Genomic DNA, 20,327 nt, shown 5'->3' with positions numbered 1-20,327 from the left:
GAGACCTCATCTCTACAAAAAATAGAAAAATTAGTGTGCACCTGTAGTCCCAGCTACTCAGAGGCTGAGGCAGGTGGATTGCTTGAGTCCAGGAGTTTGAGGTTGTAGTCAGTTGTGATAATGCCACTGCACTCTAACCTGGGTGGCTCAAAAAATAAATAAATAATAAAGTTATAAGATAATAAGCCATTTATTTTTATCTCATCAATATATTATGGGAAACCTCATTGGGAAATAAATCCTTGAAGTTACTTCCAAATGAGTCTATGTTTGAGGCCCAGACATGCCTCCTGGCCTTCTTATAATCAGATCTGGGTATGTTTAGCCCTTATTTCATTCCATCTGGGTTACTGTGGGAGTACAAAGCAATTCTTTTTGGATAAGATAGAATTATGAGAAAGGGCATCAGCAGGAAAACAAAAAAAGCACACAAAAATTTGGCAGCCTGGACTTAACAATACTTCCCAATTATTGAGCACTTACTGTTTGTCAGACACTGCTGGGGGCAGACCATACATGACTCATTTACTCCTCACAATAGCTTTGTAAAGTAGGTACTATTATTATCTCTTTTTCACAGATGACATTGAAGCTCATAAAGATCAGGAAGCTTTATCCAGTACAGATCTGAAGCAGCAGCAGAGATACCAAGATCCTGAGGTGAGAAGGAGCCTACCACAACACAAAAAAGTCTAGTGTTGCTGGAAAATAAAGTTAGGGGAAGAGAGGTCTAAAATTATGTTGGTGAGGTAAGGTAAGCAGGGACCAGATCTTTTGGGCTTTACATCCATGTTAAAGATGTGATTTTTATCCTAATAGCAATGGGAAGCTATCTGTTGCAGTCACTGTTGCCTACCCAACACCCAACACCATCCTTGCTAACAGAAACCTGATTTGATTGAGTATTGAGCCAGTGACAAGTGCTTACAGAAGATAGGCTTACCTCCCAGCCGCCAAGGATGAATCAAGATTGACCTAAACATGGGAATCCTATTTCCATTTGTCAACGATTGGTCTGGGAATGGGCATTGGCATTGACCCAATTTGGGCTGAGGAAGTATGCTAACATATTCTGGGAAGGACTTTGCTCTCTGATAAAAGAGTAACTAGAGGAGCAAGGCTTTCTGTTCTTTTACACTTCCCACCCACCTTCTTGCTTGGGATGCTGTCCTGTGAGAACATTATATTTAGAGGTTTTGGTAGTTTAAAAATATGCCCACAAGTTATTTAATACTCTTCCTTTCAAAAGATGGAGCCTGGACCGGGCGCGGTGGCTCACGCCTGTAATCCTAGCACTTTGGGAGGCCGAGGCGGGCGGATCGCTCAAGGTCAGGAGTTCAAAACCAGCCTGAGCGAGACCCCGTCTCTACCAAAAATAGAAAGAAATTAATTGACCAACTAAAAATATATATACAAAAAATTAGCCGGGCATGGTGGTGCATGCCTGTAGTCCCAGCTACTTGGTAGGCTGAGGCAGTAGGATCGCTGAGCCTAGGAGATTGAGGTTGCTGTGAGCCAGGCTGACGCCACGGCACTCACTCTAGCCTGGGCAACAAAGTAAGACTCTGTCTTAAAATAAAAAAAAATAAAAAAAAAGATGGAGCCTAATTCCTCTCCCTTTGAGTGCAGTTTGTACTGCGTTTCCCCGAAAATAAGACCTACCCATAAAAATAAGCCCTAGCAGGATTTCTAAGCATTTGCGCAATATAAGCCCTACCCCGAGAATAAGACCTAGTGATGGACGTGGCTGTGCAGTGTATCTGCACAACCCATGCATTTTGTTACGGAGTGGTAAAGAAGACGAGCAGCCCTTCTCATCTGCCCCATCGTGACAGCTAGTATCCCAGAGGTGACAAGAAATGTGCAGGCAGCCCCACCAACAAGGTCGGCTCCCCCCGTCAGGTCCCGGCCATCCTGTGCGTGGTGCAAGCTGAGGCTTTGAGGGGAAAATCACACATCCCCTGAAAATAAGCCCTAGGGTGTCTTCTTGAGGAAAAATAAATATGAGACCCTGTCTTATTTTCAGGGAAACACAGTATTTAGTGGCTTGCTTCTGATGAATACAATGTGATGGAACCAAGACTAGACCATAAAAAGCATTGTACTTTCCTCCTTTTTTTTTTTTTTTTTTTTTTGTTGTGAGCTTTCATTTTTTTTTTTTTTTATTTTGGCATATTATGGGGGTACAGATTTTAAGGTTTCAATAAATGCCCATTCCCCCCCTCCCCCCAAAAGTCTGAGTCTCCATCATGACCATCCCCCAGATGGTGCACATCTCACTCACTATGTATGTATATACCCGCCCCCCTCCCCCCTCCCACCTGCCCAATACCCTATTACTGTAGCACCTATGTGTCTACTTAGGTGCTACTCAGTTAATACCAGTTTGCTGGAGAATATATCTGGTGCTTGTTTTTCCATTCTTGGGATACTTCACTTAGTAGTATGGGTTCCAGCTCTAACCAGGAAAATATAAGGTGTGCTATATCACCATTGTTTCTTAGAGCTGAATAGTACTCCATGGTGTACATATACCACATTTTATTAATCCATTCTTTGATTGATGGGCACTTGGGCTGTTTCCACAGCCTTGCAATTATGAATTGTGCTGCTATAAACATTCGAGTGCAGGTGTCTTTTTTGTAGAGTGTCACTGGATCATTTGGGTAGATGCCCAGCAATGGGATTGCTGGATCAAATGGTAGATTCACTTGTATCGCTTTAAGGTATCTCCATATTGCTTTCCACAGAGGTTGAACTAGTTTGCAGTCCCACCAGCAGTGTAGGAGTGTTCCTCTCTCTCCGCAACCACGCCAGCATTTATTGTTTGGAGATTTTTTGATAAAGGCCATTCTCACTGGGGTTAAGTGATATCTCATTGTGGTTTTGATTTGCATTTCCCTGATGATTAGAGATGTTGAGCATTTCTTCATATGTTTGTTGGCCATTCTTCTGTCTTCTTTAGAAAAATTTCTGTTCAAGTCCTTTGCCCACTTTTTAATGGGGTTATTTGATTTTTTCTTCCTAATTTTCGTGAGTTCTAAGTATATTCTAGTTATCAGTCCCTTATCGGATGCATAGGATGCAAAAATTTTCTCCCATTCTGTAGGCTGTCTGTTTACTTTCATGACTATTTCTTTGGCTGTGCAGAAGCTTTGTAGTTTGATCATGTCCCATTTATTTATTTTTGTTGCTGCTGTGATTGCCTTTGGGGACTTCTTCATAAACTCTTTGCCCAGGCCGATGTCTAGGAGAGTGTTTCCAACTTTTTCCTCTAGAGTTCTAATAGTTTCATATCTTAGGTTTAAGTCTGTTATCCAGCGTGAGTTGGTTTTTGTGAGAGGTGAAAGGTGTGGGTCCTGTTTTAGCCTTCTACAGGTGGCTATCCAGTTTTCCCAGCACCATTTATTGAAGAGGGATTCTTTTCCCCAGCGTATGTTTTTGTCTGCTTTGTCAAAGATGAGATGGCTATATGAGGATGGTTTTATATCAGGATTCTCACATCTGTTCCACTGGTCAATATTCCTGTTTTTGTGCCAATACCATATTGTTTTAATTACTACAGCTTTGTAGTATAGTTTGATATCTGGCATATTAATGCCTCCCATTTTGTTTTTGTTGCCTAGAATTGCTCTTGATATTCGGGGTCTTCTTTGGTTCCATACGAAGCGTAAAAGTATTTTTTCTATATCTGTGAAGAATGCTGATGGGATTTTAATAGGTATTGCATTGAATCTGTAGATCAGTTTGGGTAGTATAGACATTTTGATGATATTGAGTCTGCCGATCCACGAGCATGGTATGGATTTCCATCTGTTTACATCCTCTGCTATTTCCTTCCTCAGTGTTTCATAGTTCTCCCTGTAGAGGTCTTTTACCTCTTTGGTTAAATATATTCCTAGGTACTTTAATTTCTTTGTTGCTATTGTGAAGGGAATTGAGTCTTTGATTTGGTTCTCAATTAGATTGTTGTTGGCGTATATGAATGCCTCTGATTTCTGTGTATTAATTTTATATCCTGAGACTTTACTAAATTCATTGATCAGTTCCAGGAGTTTCTTGGTTGAATCCTTGGGGTTTTCTAGATACAATATCATATCATCAGCAAACAGTGAAAGTTTGATCTCTTCTGCCCCTATTTGGATACCTTTGATTCCATTTTCTTGTCTGATTGCTGTAGCCAAGACTTCCAGCACTATGTTGAACAGAAGTGGAGATAGTGGGCAGCCTTGTCTGGTTCCAGTTCTAAGTGGGAATGATTTCAATCTTTCCCCATTCAGTATGATGTTGGCTATGGGTCTGTCATATATGGCTTGTATCATTTTTAGGTATGTCCCTTCTATGCCTATTTTCTTAAGTGTTCGTATCATGAAAGGGTGTTGAATTTTGTCAAAAGCTTTTTCTGCATCTATTGAAAGGATCATGTGGTCTTTGTTTTTGCTTCTGTTTATGTGGTGAATTGCATTTATAGATTTACGTATGTTGAACCATCCCTGCATCCCTGGGATGAAGCCCACTTGGTCGTGGTGGATTATTTTTTTGATAAGTGTCTGGATTCGGTTAGCTAAGATTTTGTTGAAAATTTTTGCATCTATATTCATTAGGGATATTGGTCTGTAGTTTTCTTTTTTTGTTGCATCCTTTCCTGGTTTTGGTATCAGAGTAATATTCGCTTCATAAAAGGTGTCGGGGAGGTTTCCGTTCTTCTCGATGTTGTGGAATAGTTTCTGCAAGATAGGTACTAGTTCTTCTTTGTAAGTATGGTAAAATTCAGGTGTGAAGCCATCTGGACCGGGACTTTTCTTTTTTGGGAGATTTTTAATTGCTGTTTCTATTTCAGCTGTTGAGATTGGTCTGTTCAGGGAATCTATTTCTTCCTGGTTGAGCCTAGGGAGGCTGTGTGTTTCTAGAAATTTGTCCATTTCCTCCACATTTTCCAGTTTGTGTGCATAAAGATTTTTGTAGTATTCATAAATTGTATCTTGTATCTCTTTGGGATCAGTTGTGATATCTCCTTTTTTATTCCTGATGGAGCTTATTAGAGATTTCTCTTTTCTGCTTTTCGTTAGCTTAGCCAACGGCGTGTCAATCTTGTTTATTTTTTCAAAGAACCAACTTTTTGTTTTATTAATCTCCTGAATAGCTTTCCTGTTTTCAATTTCGTTTAGTTCTGATTTGATCTTGTTGATTTCACTTCTTCTGCTGGGTTTGGGGTTGGTCTGTTCTTCTTTTTCCAGCTCTTTGAGTCGTTTCATTAGATTGTCTATTTGTGATCTTCTTGCCTTTTGGTTATAGGCATTTATGGAGATAAACTTTCCTCTCAGAACTGCTTTAGCTGTGTCCCAGAGGAGTTGATAACTTGTCTCTCCATTGTCGTTTTCTTCATAGAAGTTTTTTATTTCCGTCTTGATTTCTTCATTTACGAAGTAATCATTTAGTAGGAGGTTGTTTAATTTCCACGTTTTTGTGTAGAAATGTGAGTTTCTGTTAGGGTTGATTTCTAGTTTTATTCCACTGTGATCTGAGAAGGTACATGGTATGATTTCTATTTTTTTAAATTTCTTGAGATTTTCTTTGTGTCCTAGGATATGGTCAATCTTAGAGAATGTCCCGTGAGCTGATGAGAAGAACGTATATTCAGTGGATTTTGGGTAGAATGTTCTGTAGATGTCTGTCAGACCCAATTGTTCTAGAGTTTTGTTCAAGTCCATTATTTCTTTATTAATTTTCTGTTTGGAGGATCTGTCTCGTGCCGTCAGTGGGGTGTTGTAATCCCCGGTGATTATGGAGTTGCTATTAATCCATTTGCTTAGCTCCAGTAAGGTTTGCTTTATGAATCTGGGTGCACCTAAGTTGGGTGCATATATATTTAAAATTGTTATCTCTTCTTGTTGGACTGTGCCCTTCACCATTATATAATGACCCTCTTTGTCTTTTACTACTTTTGTTGGTTTAAAAACTAAATCGTCTGAAATTAGAACTGCCACACCAGCCTTCTTTTGGCTTCTATTTGCTTGGAATATTGATCTCCACCCTTTTATTTTTAGTCTATGTGCATCCTTGCAGGTTAAATGTGTTTCCTGAAGACAGCATATACTTGGCCTGTATTTTCTTATCCATTCAGCCAGCCTATGTCTCTTGAGTGGAGAGTTTAAGCCATTGACATTTATTGAGAGAACTGATAGGTAAGGTAGATTACTGATCATTCTGTTGGGTTGGATGTTGTTGCTATGATTTCTGTCTTGAGCCATTGTAATATCTGGCCTTTAATATCTTTGGGTTTTGGTTGTTTTTATATCCGTGGATTATTATTATGATGTTCCGTGCATAACGCTGTTTTAAGTACTTCTTGTAGGGCTGGTCTTGTCTTGGTGAATTCTCTGAGCCTTTGCTTGTCTGCGAATGTTTTTATTTCTCCTTCTTATATGAAGCTTAGTTTTGCAGGGAATAATATTCTAGGCTGGGCATTGTTTTGTTTCAAAAGAGTGAGAATGGGGCCCCAGTCTCTCCTTGCTTGTAAAGTCTCATTAGAGAAGTCTGATGTTATTCGAATTGGCTTTCCCTTGTATGTCACTTGCTTCTTTTGTCTTACAGCTCTTAGAAGGGCCTCTTTAGTTGATACTTTGGTCAGTCTGATGACTGCATGACGTGACGTCTTCCTGTTTGCATTGAATCTCCCAGGGGTCCTCTGGGCTTCTTGAACTTGTATATCGAGATTTTGAGCAAGGCCTGGGAAATTTTCCTCTATTATATCTTCAAAAAGCTTGTCCAGCCCTTGAGTGTTGTCTTCCTCCCCTTCGGCTAAACCTATGACCCTCACGTTAGGTTTTTTCACATAATCCCACAGCTCTTGTAGACTTTGCTCTTTTCTCTTGTTTCTCTGCTCTATTTCTGTGACTGATTTATTTAATTGGAAGGTGTTATCTTCAAGCTCTGAGATTCTTTCTTCTGCTTGATCTACCCTGTTCTTGAGACTTTCCACAGTATTTTGTAGTTCTCTGAGTTGATTCTTCATCTCCAGGACTTCGGTTAAAGTTTTCTTCACTGTGTCAATCTCTTTGTTGAACCTTTGTTCCATTTCTTGGAGGTTTTTTGTGTTTTCTTGGTGTTGGTTATTGAGTTGTTGTTGCAGCTGGGTGAGTGTTCTTATGATCCACATACGAAATTCCTTTTCTGTCATATTGGTTGCCTGATTTTGGTCGGTGTCCGTTTCTAGGGGGCTGGTGCTCCTCCTTGGGGGTGTGTTTTCCGTTTGGTTCTTCATATTTCCTGAGTTCTTTCGCTGATTTCTTCCCATGTCGATCAGTTGTTGTTTCTTTCCTTAGGTTATTGTTTGGGTATTCACACACCTTGTTTAGTTTCTGAGGCGTTAGGTGGTGCCTGTGGGTGAAATTGGACCACTCCCTGTATATTGAGTCAGTGGGTGCCGTGGAAAGGCTGTGCAAGATGCCGTCCCTGTCAGTAGGTGGCGTTTGCTTGGAGGAACAGGCTATGGTGTTGATTTTGAGTCCTGTTATCAGCTCTCTTTCTGGGCGGAGCTGGGTTGGGTAAGCCTGCCCTCAGGCCGTTAGCAGGGGTCAAAGTTCTGTTCTCTGCTGTCAGGGCGGGGCTGGAATGGTCCCGCTCAGCCAGAAAGTCTGGGTGTGGGGGTGGGGCTGTCTGAGACCCACAGTCTGCAGCAGGCCTCGCTTCTTTCCACCCTCCCCAACTCCGCAGCTACTCCTGGGCCTCTGCCAGCAGGCCAGACCACAAGCCACCAGGCCTCCCCGGACTGTGATGCCGGCGGGGAGGTTCCCTGCACAGGAACGCCACCTGGGTTGGGCGCACGGCCTCCTCCTGGGAGGTGGGTTGTTCTCTAGGACGCCGATCCGCCCCTGGAGGCACACAGACCTCAGTAGGCTGTTCACGTATAATCCTTCTGTGCCCCGGGCAATGCTAGCCCTCGGTGCAGGGGATCTGGTCTGCAGGTCCGACCTCTGGGTCCCAGAGTTCAAACTGTATTCCCACCAGGGAGAGGGTTTCCGGTCCTAATTCACCCACAGGGAGCCCAAGCTGGATCTATGTCTCTCAGCCTCTGAGTCGGCACCGTTTTCCTGGGAACACGGTGCCAGCAGCACCTGGGAGGGCGGGCGGGGTCCCAAACGGGAAGGTCCCGTTCCCTGGAGGTGCCTCCGGCTGGTGGCTGTATTGTCTCTCTGGGCAGCCGAGGGTAGGGTCGGCGGAGGGGAGGAGGAGGCAATATGGCGCCTGCCGCGCGGCTCTCCGTGCACACGGAGGTGCCCAGAGGAAGTTGGGAACCTGGTGCCACGTCTGCTACAGGCTCACCGTTGGCAGGCGGCGGCAGTCTCTGGGCTGATGTCCGCAGGTCTCTCCACCCGCTGGGGAGCCCACCAGCAGTCCCGAATGCAGGGGAGGGGAAACAGCGAATCCACCTACCCTTGCCGCTGGTCTCCGGGCTGCTCCGGTGGTCTCAGCCTCCAGTTCTCCTCCGCAGCCTCCTCCCGTGGAGTCTCCCGGGGTCTCAGGTACCCCTCCTTCCGGCCCTTGTCCGCTGTATGCTCGTCTTCTTGCTTCTTTCCTCTAGTTTCTGCTAGAATCGGTCTTTTCTGCAGAGACCCTCTGTCTGGCCGTGTTATTCGTCCGCCATCTTGCTCCGCCTCCTTTTTTTTTTTTTTTTTGAGACAGAGTCTCACTTTGTTGCCCAGGCTAGAGTGAGTGCCATGGCGTCAGCCTGGCTCACAGCAACCTCAATCTCCGGGGCTCAGCGATCCTACTGCCTCAGCCTCCCGAGTAGCTGGGACTACAGGCATGCGCCACCATGCCCGGCTAATTTTTTGTATATATATTTTTAGTTGGTCAATTAATTTATTTCTATTTTTGGTAGAGACAGGGTCTCGCTCAGGCTGGTTTCGAACTCCTAACCTTGAGCAATCCGCCCGCCTCGGCCTCCCAAAGTGCTAGGATTACAGGCGTGAGCCACCACGCCCGGCCTGTACCTTCCTCCTTAATCTCTCTCTTGGATTTGTTATTCTTGGGAAGCCAGCTGCCATGTCATGAGGATACTCAAAGAACCTTATATAGAGGCCCAGTTGGTGAGGAACTGAGGCATTCTGTCAATAGCCAGCAAAGAACTGAGGCCTTCTGCCAGCAGCTGTGTGAATGAACCATCTTGAAAGTAGATCCTCCAGCCCCAGTCAAGCTTTCAGATGGTCAAGCAGCCTTGACCAACATACTGACTACAATCTCATAAGGGATCTTGAGCCAGAACCACCGAACTTAGCTGTTCCCAAATTCCTGGCCTATAGAAACTGTGAAATAATAATTGTTTGTTGTTTTAAGGTACTAAATTTTAAAGTATTTTGTTACTCAGAAATAGATAGTATAATAAATAGAAAGAAATTAATTGGCCAACTAATATATATATAGAAAAAATTACCCGGGCATGGTGGCGCATGCCTGTAGTCCCAGCTACTCAGGAGGCTGAGGAAGCAGGTTTGCTTGAGCCCAGGAGTTTGAGGTTGTCATGAGCTAGGCTGATGCCACGGCACTCACTCTAGCCTGGGCAACAAAGCGAGACTGTCTAAAAAAAAAAGAATTAGTTGGCCCTCCATATCCACAGATTCTGTTTCCATGGATACTACCAATGATGGATCAAAAATATTTTAAGAAAAACAATTAAAAAATAATAATATAATGATTAAAAGAACACAAATATAGGCCGAGCGTGGTGGCTCACGCCTGTAATCCTAGCACTTTGGGAGGCCGAGGCGGGCGGATCACTTAAGGTCAGGAGTTCAAAACCAGCCTGAGCGAGACCCCGTCTCTACCAAAAATAGAAATAAATTAATTGACCGACTAAAAATATATATACAAAAAAATTAGCCGGGCATGGTGGTGCATGCCTGTAGTCCCAGCTACTCGGGAGGCTGAGGCAGTAGGATCGCTGAGCCCCAGAGATTGAGGTTGCTGTGAGCCAGGCTGACGCCACAGCACTCACTCTAGCCTGGGCAACAAAGTGAGACTCTGTCTCAAAAAAAAAAAGAAAAAAAGAATACAAATATAGTATAACAACTATTTACATAGTGTTTACATTGTATTAGGTAGTAGAAGTAACCTAGAGATGATTTAAAGTATACAGGAAGATGTATGTAGGTTATATGCAAATACTATGCCATTATATATAAGGGACTTGAGCATCCATAGATTTTGGTATCCAAGGGGGTCCTAGAACCAATCCCACATTTATATGAGGGATTATACCAGTGTTCCAGCAATGATTTTGCCACCATAAGGGTAAATAATCACCCAAACATTGAAGATGGCAGAGTGGAACTGTACAAAAAGCCTGAGTCCTTGATGCCATCAGTGACCTACTGAATTAAACCAACATTGACACTGCCTAACTACCCAATTTCTTGTCATGTGAGATTAACAAACCTATAACTTAAGCCATATTTCATTGAGAGTACTGTTGTTTGCAGCTGAAAACATCTTGCTACACTACAGGGTGTCCTGAAAGTCCCCATAGAAAGGAAAAATTGTGTAAAGTTTTGTAATGAATATTTTGTAAACAAAGGTACATTTAGCCACAATTTCCAATTTTCCCTATGTATGGCAACTTTTGGGACACCCTGTATTGAAGGAATGTAAACATGAGAGGTATGAACAAGTTTACATTTTTAAAAATTCATTTTGGGGAAAATTCTACCTTTGCTAATATAGGGTAATCTTAAACTAGGTATTTGGGACTAATTCTCCTATGGAGAAATAGTAAAAAAGCTGGACAAATTTTAAGAAGCATCTGTTTTCAGTATTGGAGAATTACCAAGGGCAGTGAAGCATTAAGAAGCCAAGATTCAAGAGGAAAAGGAAACCCAAAGAAGTAAGTCTGTATTGGGGGCTATTTTTCCTGCAAAGGCATCTGCCAATTCCAGAAGCAGCAGCTAAGAGGCTGAGAAGATTTAGCATAGCTTTGGTTAGATTTTGGGGACTAAAGAGTAAAAATTGGGCTTCAGGGTCCACTACAGAGAAGGGACTCTGATAAATCTCACAAGCTTTGGGTTGTAACCCTGAAAGGCAACACCTTAGGAATAAGGGTAAATAAGAAATAGATCCACCCTAGGACTAAAGCCCAGCCTCTTCCCATCTCAATCCATGATTGAATAAAGTGATCTGGAATTTCTAACACCCCTCGCCTAGTAGCAAGGATGGTCAGTTACCAAGAATGGGAGATTTTTCCAAAACTGACTTAGCAGGATTCTTGCTCAAATTGTATTCTGCAAGGACAAGGAAGAAAGCCTAAAGTGGAGCCTAGTCAAGTAGAGTCCTCAGAGGAGCTTGACTAGTTTTGGTCAAAGGAGAAAGTCCTTGTCGAGTTATCTGCAGTTACATGAAGGCTTGACTGGCACTAGAGGATCTTCTTCCATGATGGTGCTCACATGGCTCTTAGCTGGAGTTCTCAATTCCTCATCACATAGGCCTCACTATAAGTCTGTTTTAGTATCCTCATGACATAGCAACTGGCTTTCCCCAGAGTGAATGATCCAAAAGAGAGAATAAGGAGGAATCCATGGTACCTTTTATGACCTACCATCACAAGTCATACACCATCATTTCAGCCATATTCTGTTCATTAGAAGTAAGTCACAAAGTGCAGTCCCCACTTGAGGGGAGGGTAATTGGGTTATACCTCTGGAAGGGAAAAGTATAGAGGAGTTTGTGGACATATATTAAAACCACCACACACATTTTTCCTGGTCCTTCTTTTGCTGAGGGCTAGACCTGGTGATATCCTACAGCACATATTCCATAACCCATGAAGAGATTAATGCAACAAGTCTGAGAAATATTAAAAACAGTAGATTTTGCAGTTGTGACCATTCCCTAGAATTCTACGCTTGTCTCCCTGTATTGATATTTTCATGGATTTATAAAAATTTCCTAGTTGGTATCAATCCTGAAGGTCCCACAGGTCTACCTTCTATATTATAAAAATGCCTTTGAAAGCATTTAGCTTCTGTTTAAATGTTCAATGATGGACCACTTACTACATTAAAGGGCACTTAGTTACATTATAAGATAGGTATAATTATTAGGAAATCTTTATATTAAACTATGATCTGGGGTGCAATCAGCAAAATCCCAAATGTAGGAAACTCTACAGGATACATTACCTGGTTCTTTCAACAAATACATTGCAAGAAAAGGAAGGGGGTGGAAGAACTTGTAGATTTAAAGAAATAAGAGACACATCAAACAAGTACAGTGAGTGCTCCTTGTTAGGATCCTAATTCAAACAAACCAACTATAATCACACATACATACACACACATACATGCACACACATACATACACACATACATTTACGAAACAACCTAGAAAATTTGAACACTGACTGGACATTTGATGGTCTTGGGGTATTTGACCAAAAAATTTAGGTATGATAATAGTACATAGTTATGGGGTTTTTCTGAAGAATCTTTATCTTAGATATATATTGTTAAATGTTTTTAATTTTCTTTTGGAAATATGTTCAAATATATAGAAAGTTGCAAAAATAGTACAAAGAACTCCCATATACCCATTGTACATTTTGATATATTTATTATATTCTCTATCTCTCTCTTCATATATATCTATATATATGCATATACATATATACACACACATACACCAATATGTACTGATATCATACTCCTTTACCCGTAAATACTTCAGTGAATATTTCTAAAGAACTAAGACATTCACTTACACAACCACAATACAATTATCAAAATCAGTAAATATAACCTCAGTATAATAGTATTATCTAATATGCAGTCCTTACTCAGATTTTCCAATCATCTTAATCAACAGTCCCCAACCTATTTGGCACCAGGAACTGGTTTCATGGCAGACAATATTTGCATGAATGGGGGTGGGTGAGGGGCGGAGGCAGAGCTCAGACAGTGATAGGAGTGATGAGGAGTGACTATAAATACTGATGAAGCTGGCCCACCACTCACCTCCTGCTGTGCAGCCCTGTTTCTAAGTTTCATGAAAGACAATTTTCCACGGGACCAGGGGGCTGGAGGCAGGTGGCGGTTGGAGCTCAGGCGGTGATGCACAGCCTAGTTCCTTACAGGCCACAGACCTGTACTGGGCCACAGTCGGGGGGTTGGGGATGCAGGTCTTAATAATGTCTTTTTTTTTTTTTTTTGAGACAGTGTCTCGCTTTGTTGCCCAGGCTAGAGTGAGTGCCATGGCATCAGCCTAGCTCACAGCAACCTCAAACTCCTGGGCTCAAGCGATCCTCCTGCCTCAGCCTCCCAAGTAGCTGGGACTACAGGCATGCGCCACCATGCCCGGCTAATTTTTTGTATGTATATATATATATTAGTTGGCCAATTAATTTCTTTCTATTTATAGTAGAGATGGGGTCTTGCTCTTGCTCAGGCTGGTTTCGAACTCCTGACCTCGAGCAATCCGGTGCTGGGATTACAGGCGTGAGCCACCACGCCTGGCCAATAATGTTCTTTATAGCAAATATTTTGGTCCCAGATTCAACCCAGGATAATATATTAAATTTAGTTTTTGCATTTCTTAAATCTTCTTTAATCTGGAACAGTTTCTCAGCCTTTAGTTATCTTCCATGTCATTGGCTTTTTTTTTTAATAGTACAGGCCATTTATTTTGTAGAATTTCTATCAATTGAGTTTTGCTGATGTTTCCTCGTGATGCCATTCAAGCTATGCATTTTTAGTGGGAATACTATATAAGTCATGTTGTGTCCTTCTCAGTACAGTCACGTTAGGAGATACATGATATTTGCTGGTAGTATTGGGGATGTTAACTTTGATCATTTGGTTAAAGTTATGTATAACAAGTTTCACTACCATAAGGTTACTTTTTTTTCTTTTTAGAGATGGGACCTTACTGATGTTGCCCATGCTAGTCTCGAACTCCTGGGCTCAAGTTATCCTCCTGTCCCAGCCTCCCAAAGAGCTGGGATTATAGGCGTGAGTCACCACAAGTAGTCATAAAGATACTCTTTTTCCATCACTGTAATCAGTAAGTAATTTGTGTGGACACGTTATAAGTCTATGTAAATACAGTATCCTACTAGTTTCTGTATCCTGACTGTGGTAGAGGTTGCATGAATCTATACATGTGAGTTAAAACTAACAAAACTATCTACCAACTAAATAAATTAAATAATTAAGTCCAAAAAAAAAAAAAAAGCTGAACAGGCCAGTATCACATGACTCAAATATAACATATCTGCCAGCTGGATTCAGCCATGGGCCATGAGGTTGTAAGCTCTGTTCTTTAGTTCATAGTGCCTGTATTAAAATACAGTGTCTCAAAATAATCTATGGTGCTAGAAGTCAGCATAGTGGTTTCCTTTGGGGAGGAGGGGTGGGTAGTGACTGACAGTCCATATGAAGGCTTCTAAGGTGCTGGTAATTTTTTATTTCTTAATCTGAGTAGGATTGGATAACCAACTGTCTGGTTTGCCCAAGATTGAGAATTTTCCCAGGATACAAGACTTTCAGTGCTAAAACCAGGATAGTCCTGGGGAAACAAGAGCAATTAGTCACCTTAGCAGTTATATGGGTGTGTGTACTTTGTGAAAATGCATCAAGCTGTATACTTATGATTCATATACTTTTCTGTATTCATGTTATATAATAATGTGCCTTGAACTGGGAACAGATGAGGTCTGGTTAGCATAGAGTACAGTAGAACTTTTATTTGCAGTGACCTGTACTTTTAGGAACTGAAAGGGTGGAAAGCTCACTATGTGCTCATGCCGTGGGTAGAGAAAGATTTCTCACACAGAGATTGGGATATATAAAAGTAAAAAGTTTATTTACTTTCCTGAAAAAGAGAGAGAGAGAGAGAGAGAGAGAGAGAGAGAGAGAGAGAGAGAGAGAGAGAGAGAGAGAGAGAGAGAGAGAGAAGAAGAAGAAGAGGAGGAGGAGGAGGAGGAGGAGGGGAGGAGGAGGAGAAGAAGAAGAAGGAGGAGGAGGGGAGGAGGGGGAGGAGGAGGGGCGGAGGAGGAGGGGAGGAGAAGAAAGAAGAAGAGAGGGAGGAGGAGGAGGAAGGGAGGGAGGAGGAGGAGTAGGGGAGGAGGAGGAGGAGGGGAGGAGGAGGAGGGGAGAGAGGAGGAGAGAGTGGCCATGGCACACAGAGGAAGAAAGGAAGTGCCAGTCACCAAGGCTAGGTGCCTTGCCATTTTTAAAGAGTAAAAATGGTTTTTCTCCTCTGCTTCAGCAGACTGGTAACAGAAGCATCTGTGGAGCTATATTTGCTTTTTCCATTTTTTTTTTTTCCTTCTCTGTGGCTGACTTTATCACAGTCCTTGGAATCTGTTTTGGGCAGGAACTGAGGCAGACAGCTGGAGCGGCGAATTTACACCCCTACTGTCTGCTTAGGCATCCCTGCCACCAGGATGAGAAAATGAAATTCTTAGAGATAATGAGTTAGGCCACAGCTGCTTTAATTAAACAAAACAAAGGGGGTAGTTCTGTTGTGAGTTTTTTTCTTTAAAGGGGCAATAATGTGCTGTGAGCTTATTTCCCTTACTTTCTATTAGATAGTTTATTTTCCTCTGTTAGATAAGTTATTAGTGAGGCCACCTTTCACTATCTGGGCTTGAGGTTGCATTATCATTTTCCTCAGCCATGTTAGCCATGTCTAAACCTTGCAGTAAATCAAACCTCTCAAATATTTTTCATATGAACTGATATCTAGACAAATAATTTTTTTTTCAGGGTTAATAATTCTTTATTAGGATTCGGATTCCAAACAAGGTAGAAAGCAGTGGCAGGAGGGGTTCAGGTAGGGGGATGACAAGGGAACACCAGGCTTGGCTAGGTGGGCCATTGCCAGAAACCAAACAGGAGCCCTGGGCTGGAAGGGGTCTGGAGAAGGGTGGACTGGGGCCAGCCTAGAGGAGCAGATGGGGGTCAGCGGATGGTGTATCATACATAGGGGACCTCGACGTCCTCGCCGCTCTCGTCGTTGCAGCACAGCTCAAGCACCAGCGCCCTCACATGGCGGCCCAGCTTTCGCTTCGACACACGGCTTACAATCTCTGTCATCGGCTGATCCAACCGTTCTTTGAGCTTGGCGGCTGGCATGAAGAAAGAATAGAGCATGGATACTCCCTGGGACAGCATGGTGATCTCTAATTTGTGCTCTGTCTTAAAGTAGTCAAGGAACTGTTTGAGGGTCATCTCCTCACCGTTAGGCTGCAGTCCCTGTACCTCAAAGCGATCCCACAATGTCCACTCCTGGTTATAGTACTGGTGACGTGGTGCAGCAAGGGGTTCAGAGAAACCAAAGAAGGGCAGGGCCAAGTTGAGGAAGCCATTCTTGTAAGAATCAAGCTGTCGGTGCCCCTGCACTACCTTGTACAGCTCCAGACACACAAAGCCAACCACAGCTGCTGTGGTTGTGGCAATGGCTGGGATGATCTTCCCTGCAATCAGCTTGCTCTTGTGTAGACAAATAATTTTTAAACTTAGAGACAGAATTTTAGATGTTTTTCCCTGTTAAAGTTCATCCTGATTCTATCGTTATTCTTTTACATTCTACTGAAATTTATCCTTGGCTTTGAGAATTTAGTATCTTAGCCTGGACCTCCCATGATCCTATCCATGCTATTACAAGGCATGAAAGAGCTCTCATCCACCAAACTCTATCCCCTTCACCCACCCTTGACATTATGTCTCAATACCACCATTTTTTTCTTTGTTTGTTTGTTTCTGAGCAGCCCCAACCTATTGGCCCACCTGTCAATATAATCCCAAAGCCTCATGACTTGTTATAAATTGTTATAAATTCCACTGACTTGTATTCACAGTGCTTGGAAAATATGTGTACTGATTAAGCAGACATTCTAGGTAACTAAGTGTAATGATAATGTGACATGTCAATCGGATTCTCCCTTTCAGAACTGAGGCACTCATCATTAGCTGCTGGGAGTATTGCTTGCTCATAGCTCATAGCTGAGTCCCTCCTCAAAAATTGCCCACTATTGAAGGGAGCTTCCTTGCCTAAGGTTGTGATCCATCAAACAATGGTTTCTCAATGCAGTCACAAAGGCCTGGATTCCTTGCTTCATTTCAGAACATTTCTACTTTTTGTTAATTTTTTTTTTATTTTTCATTAACATGGGTACATGATACTTGTATATATTTATAGGGTGCATGTGTTGTTTCCATACAGGCATGCAATGTGTATTAATCAAATCAGGGTAATTGGGTTAGCATCATCTCAGGCATTTATTATTTTTTTTGTGTTAGGAACATTTCAATACCACTCTTTTATTTATTTTATTATTTTTTTTATTTCAGCATATTACATGGGTACACATGTTTAGGTTACGTGTATTGCCTTTGCTCTGCCCAAGTGAGAGCTTCAAGTGTGTCCATCCCCCAGATGGTGTGCATCACACCCATTAGGTGTGAATATATCCATCCCCTTCTCCCCCCAATATGCCCAACACCCAATGAGTGTTACTACTGTATGTGCACATAACTGTTGATCAATTAATACCAATTTGATGGTGAGTATATGTGGTGCTTGTTTTCTTATTTTGTGATACTTCACTAAGTAGAGTGGGCTCCAGCTGTAGCAAGGATAATACAAGAGATGCTAGATCACCATTGCTTTTTTTTTTTTTTTTTTTTTTTTTTGAGACAGAGTCTCGCTTGTTGCCCAGGCTATAGTGAGTGCCGTGGCGTCAGCCTAGCTCACAGCAACCTCAAACTCCTGGGCTCAAGTAATCCTTCTGCCTCAGCCTCCCGAGTAGCTGGAACTACAGGCATGTGCCACCATGCCCGGCTAATTTTTATATATATATATATATATATATTAGTTGGCCAATTAATTTCTTTCTATTTATAGTAGAGACGGGGTCTCGCTCTTGCTCAGGCTGGTTTCGAACTCCTGACCTCGAGCAATCCGCCCGCCTCGGCCTCCCAGAGTGCTAGGATTACAGGCGTGAGCCACCGCTCCCGGCCCCATTGCTTTTTGTGCCTGAGTAGAACTCCACGATATACATATACTACATTTTATTAATCCACTCATGTATTGATGGGCACTTGAGTTGTTTCCACATCTTTGCAATTATGAATTGTGCTGCTATAAACATTCAAGTGCAGATGTCTTTTTTATAGAATGTCTTTTTTTCCTTTGGGTAGATAGATGCCCAGTAATGGGATTGCTAGATCAAATCATAGTTGTACTTTTAGCTCTTTGCTGTATCTCCTTATTACTTTCCCCAGAGGTTGCACAAATTCTCAGTCCCACCAGCAGTATATGAGTGTTCCTATCTCTCCGCATCCACACCAACATTTATTGTTTTGGGACTTTTTGATAAAAGCCATTCTTACTGGAGTTAAGTGATTATCTCATTGTGGTTTTGATTGGCATTTCCCTGATGATTAGAGGTGTTGAGCGTTTTTTTCATGTGTTTGTTTGGCCATTATTCTGTATTCTTTTGAAAATTTTCTGTTCATGTCATTTGCCCACTTTTTAATGGGGTTGTTTGATATTTTTCTTGCTGATTTTCCTGAGTCCTATATAGATTCTAGTTATCAGCCCTTTATCACATGTGCAGCATGCAAATATTTTCTCTCATTCTGTAGGTTGTCTATTTGCTCTCATCATAGTTTCCTTGGCTGTGCAGAAGATTTTTAATTTGATCAGGTCCCATTTATTTATTTTTCTTATGGCTGTGATTGCCTTTGTGGTCTTCTTCATAAATTCTCTGCCTATGCCAATGTCTATAAGAGTTTTTCCAACATTTTCTTCTAGAATTCTTATAGTTTCATACCTTAGGTTTAAGTATATTATCTACTGTGAGTTGATTTTTGTGAGAGATGAGAAGTATATATCCTGTTTCAGTCTTCTACATGTGGCTATCCAATTTTCCCAGCACCATTTACTGAATAAGGATTCTTTTCCCCAGTGTATATTTTTGTTTCCTTTGTCAAAGATCAGATGGCAATATGAGGATGGTTTTATATTTGGGTTCTCAGTTCTGTTCCATTGGTCTATGTCTCTGTTCTTGTGGCAGTCCCATGCTGTTTTGGTTACTATAGCCTTGTATTATAGTTTGAAGTCTAGTAAATTGATGCCTCCTAATTTGTTCTTTTTGCTTAAGATTGCTTTTGCTATACAGGGTCTTCTCTGGTTCCACACAAAGCATAGCATTATTTTTTCTAGATCTAAGAAAAATGATGTTGGTATTTTAATGGGGATTGCATTGAATATGTAGATCACTTTGGGTAGTATAAACATCCGACTAATGTTGATACTGGCCTTTTATGGTCCACCACTATAATAACACCAAATTGTCAATCAATAGGTGAACATTTCATATATATTGAATTACTTTACTACCCTAAATTGTTTAAAAGTATCCCAGTTTAGGTGATAAATTATGTGGTCTCCCTAGGTTATAGGATCTTTCCTTTGTGGCTTTTTCCCTATACTTTTGTTAGCAGTGTCTAAAACCCAGATCCCCTTTCATATGCAAACATAGTCTTCTGCATATGTAAAAGAGCTACTTAAATTGTCTAGTATTTATCCCATTCAAGTGAAATACTGAGGAAGGGAGATAGGAAATTCAGAGGTATACACAGTCCCTGACTTTTGTTCCCTGGGAGGCATGTTTTTATCAATTAATTCATTAACAAGCCCCAAGAGTTGCCTCAGAAATGGATAGATATCTCCAAGGACATGGGAGTAAAGCAATTAGAAAAGAACAAACAAAAATGAGCATATACAGCAACATATACAGAAAGAAAGAGAAAGTGCACAACAGTGCTAACAAATAGTAAACTCTGAGCAAAGGGAACCCCACAACTGTGAGGGCAAGAAGGTAGAGTCTATATGAACCTTAGACTCCTCTATACTAGTCTCCCACTGTGAATTCCTGGAGGAAAGAGCTTATGCCATTATTTAGGTTAAAATGCCCCAATATCTTCTATGTTGGGGTCCTTAGCATCAGACTACCACTGTAGCAGGGACCATTTTCCCTTTCTTTACGAATAGAACTCCTAAGTTTTAGTCAGGAACATGGCTATCCAGCAGGAGACTACACTTTCCCATCTCCCTTGAAACTTGGAGTGGCCATGTGACCAAGTTCTAGGCAACTGGTATGACCCTAAAAAGGAAAATTTTTGCTGTCTTCTGGCCATTTTCCCCATTCTGCTGACTGAGAGATAGCAAAAGCTAGGATAACCACCTAGGACTCGATGATGGTAGAGCTTCCTCACCAGCCCTGATTCACTCACCTCTATACTGTTAAAATGATGCAAATCAACTTGCAT

General features: G+C 41.8%; 1 pseudogene; it reads right to left on the bottom strand.

Moving 5' to 3' along the window:
- Positions 1-15,743: 15,743 nt before the first annotated feature.
- LOC105866142 (ubiquitin-like modifier-activating enzyme 1 pseudogene) lies at positions 15,744-20,327 on the bottom strand (annotated as a pseudogene).

Source organism: Microcebus murinus, chromosome X (assembly GCF_040939455.1).
Source record: "Microcebus murinus isolate Inina chromosome X, M.murinus_Inina_mat1.0, whole genome shotgun sequence".
NCBI lineage: Eukaryota > Metazoa > Chordata > Mammalia > Primates > Cheirogaleidae > Microcebus > Microcebus murinus.
This window is presented reverse-complemented; position numbering and strand designations above follow the sequence as displayed.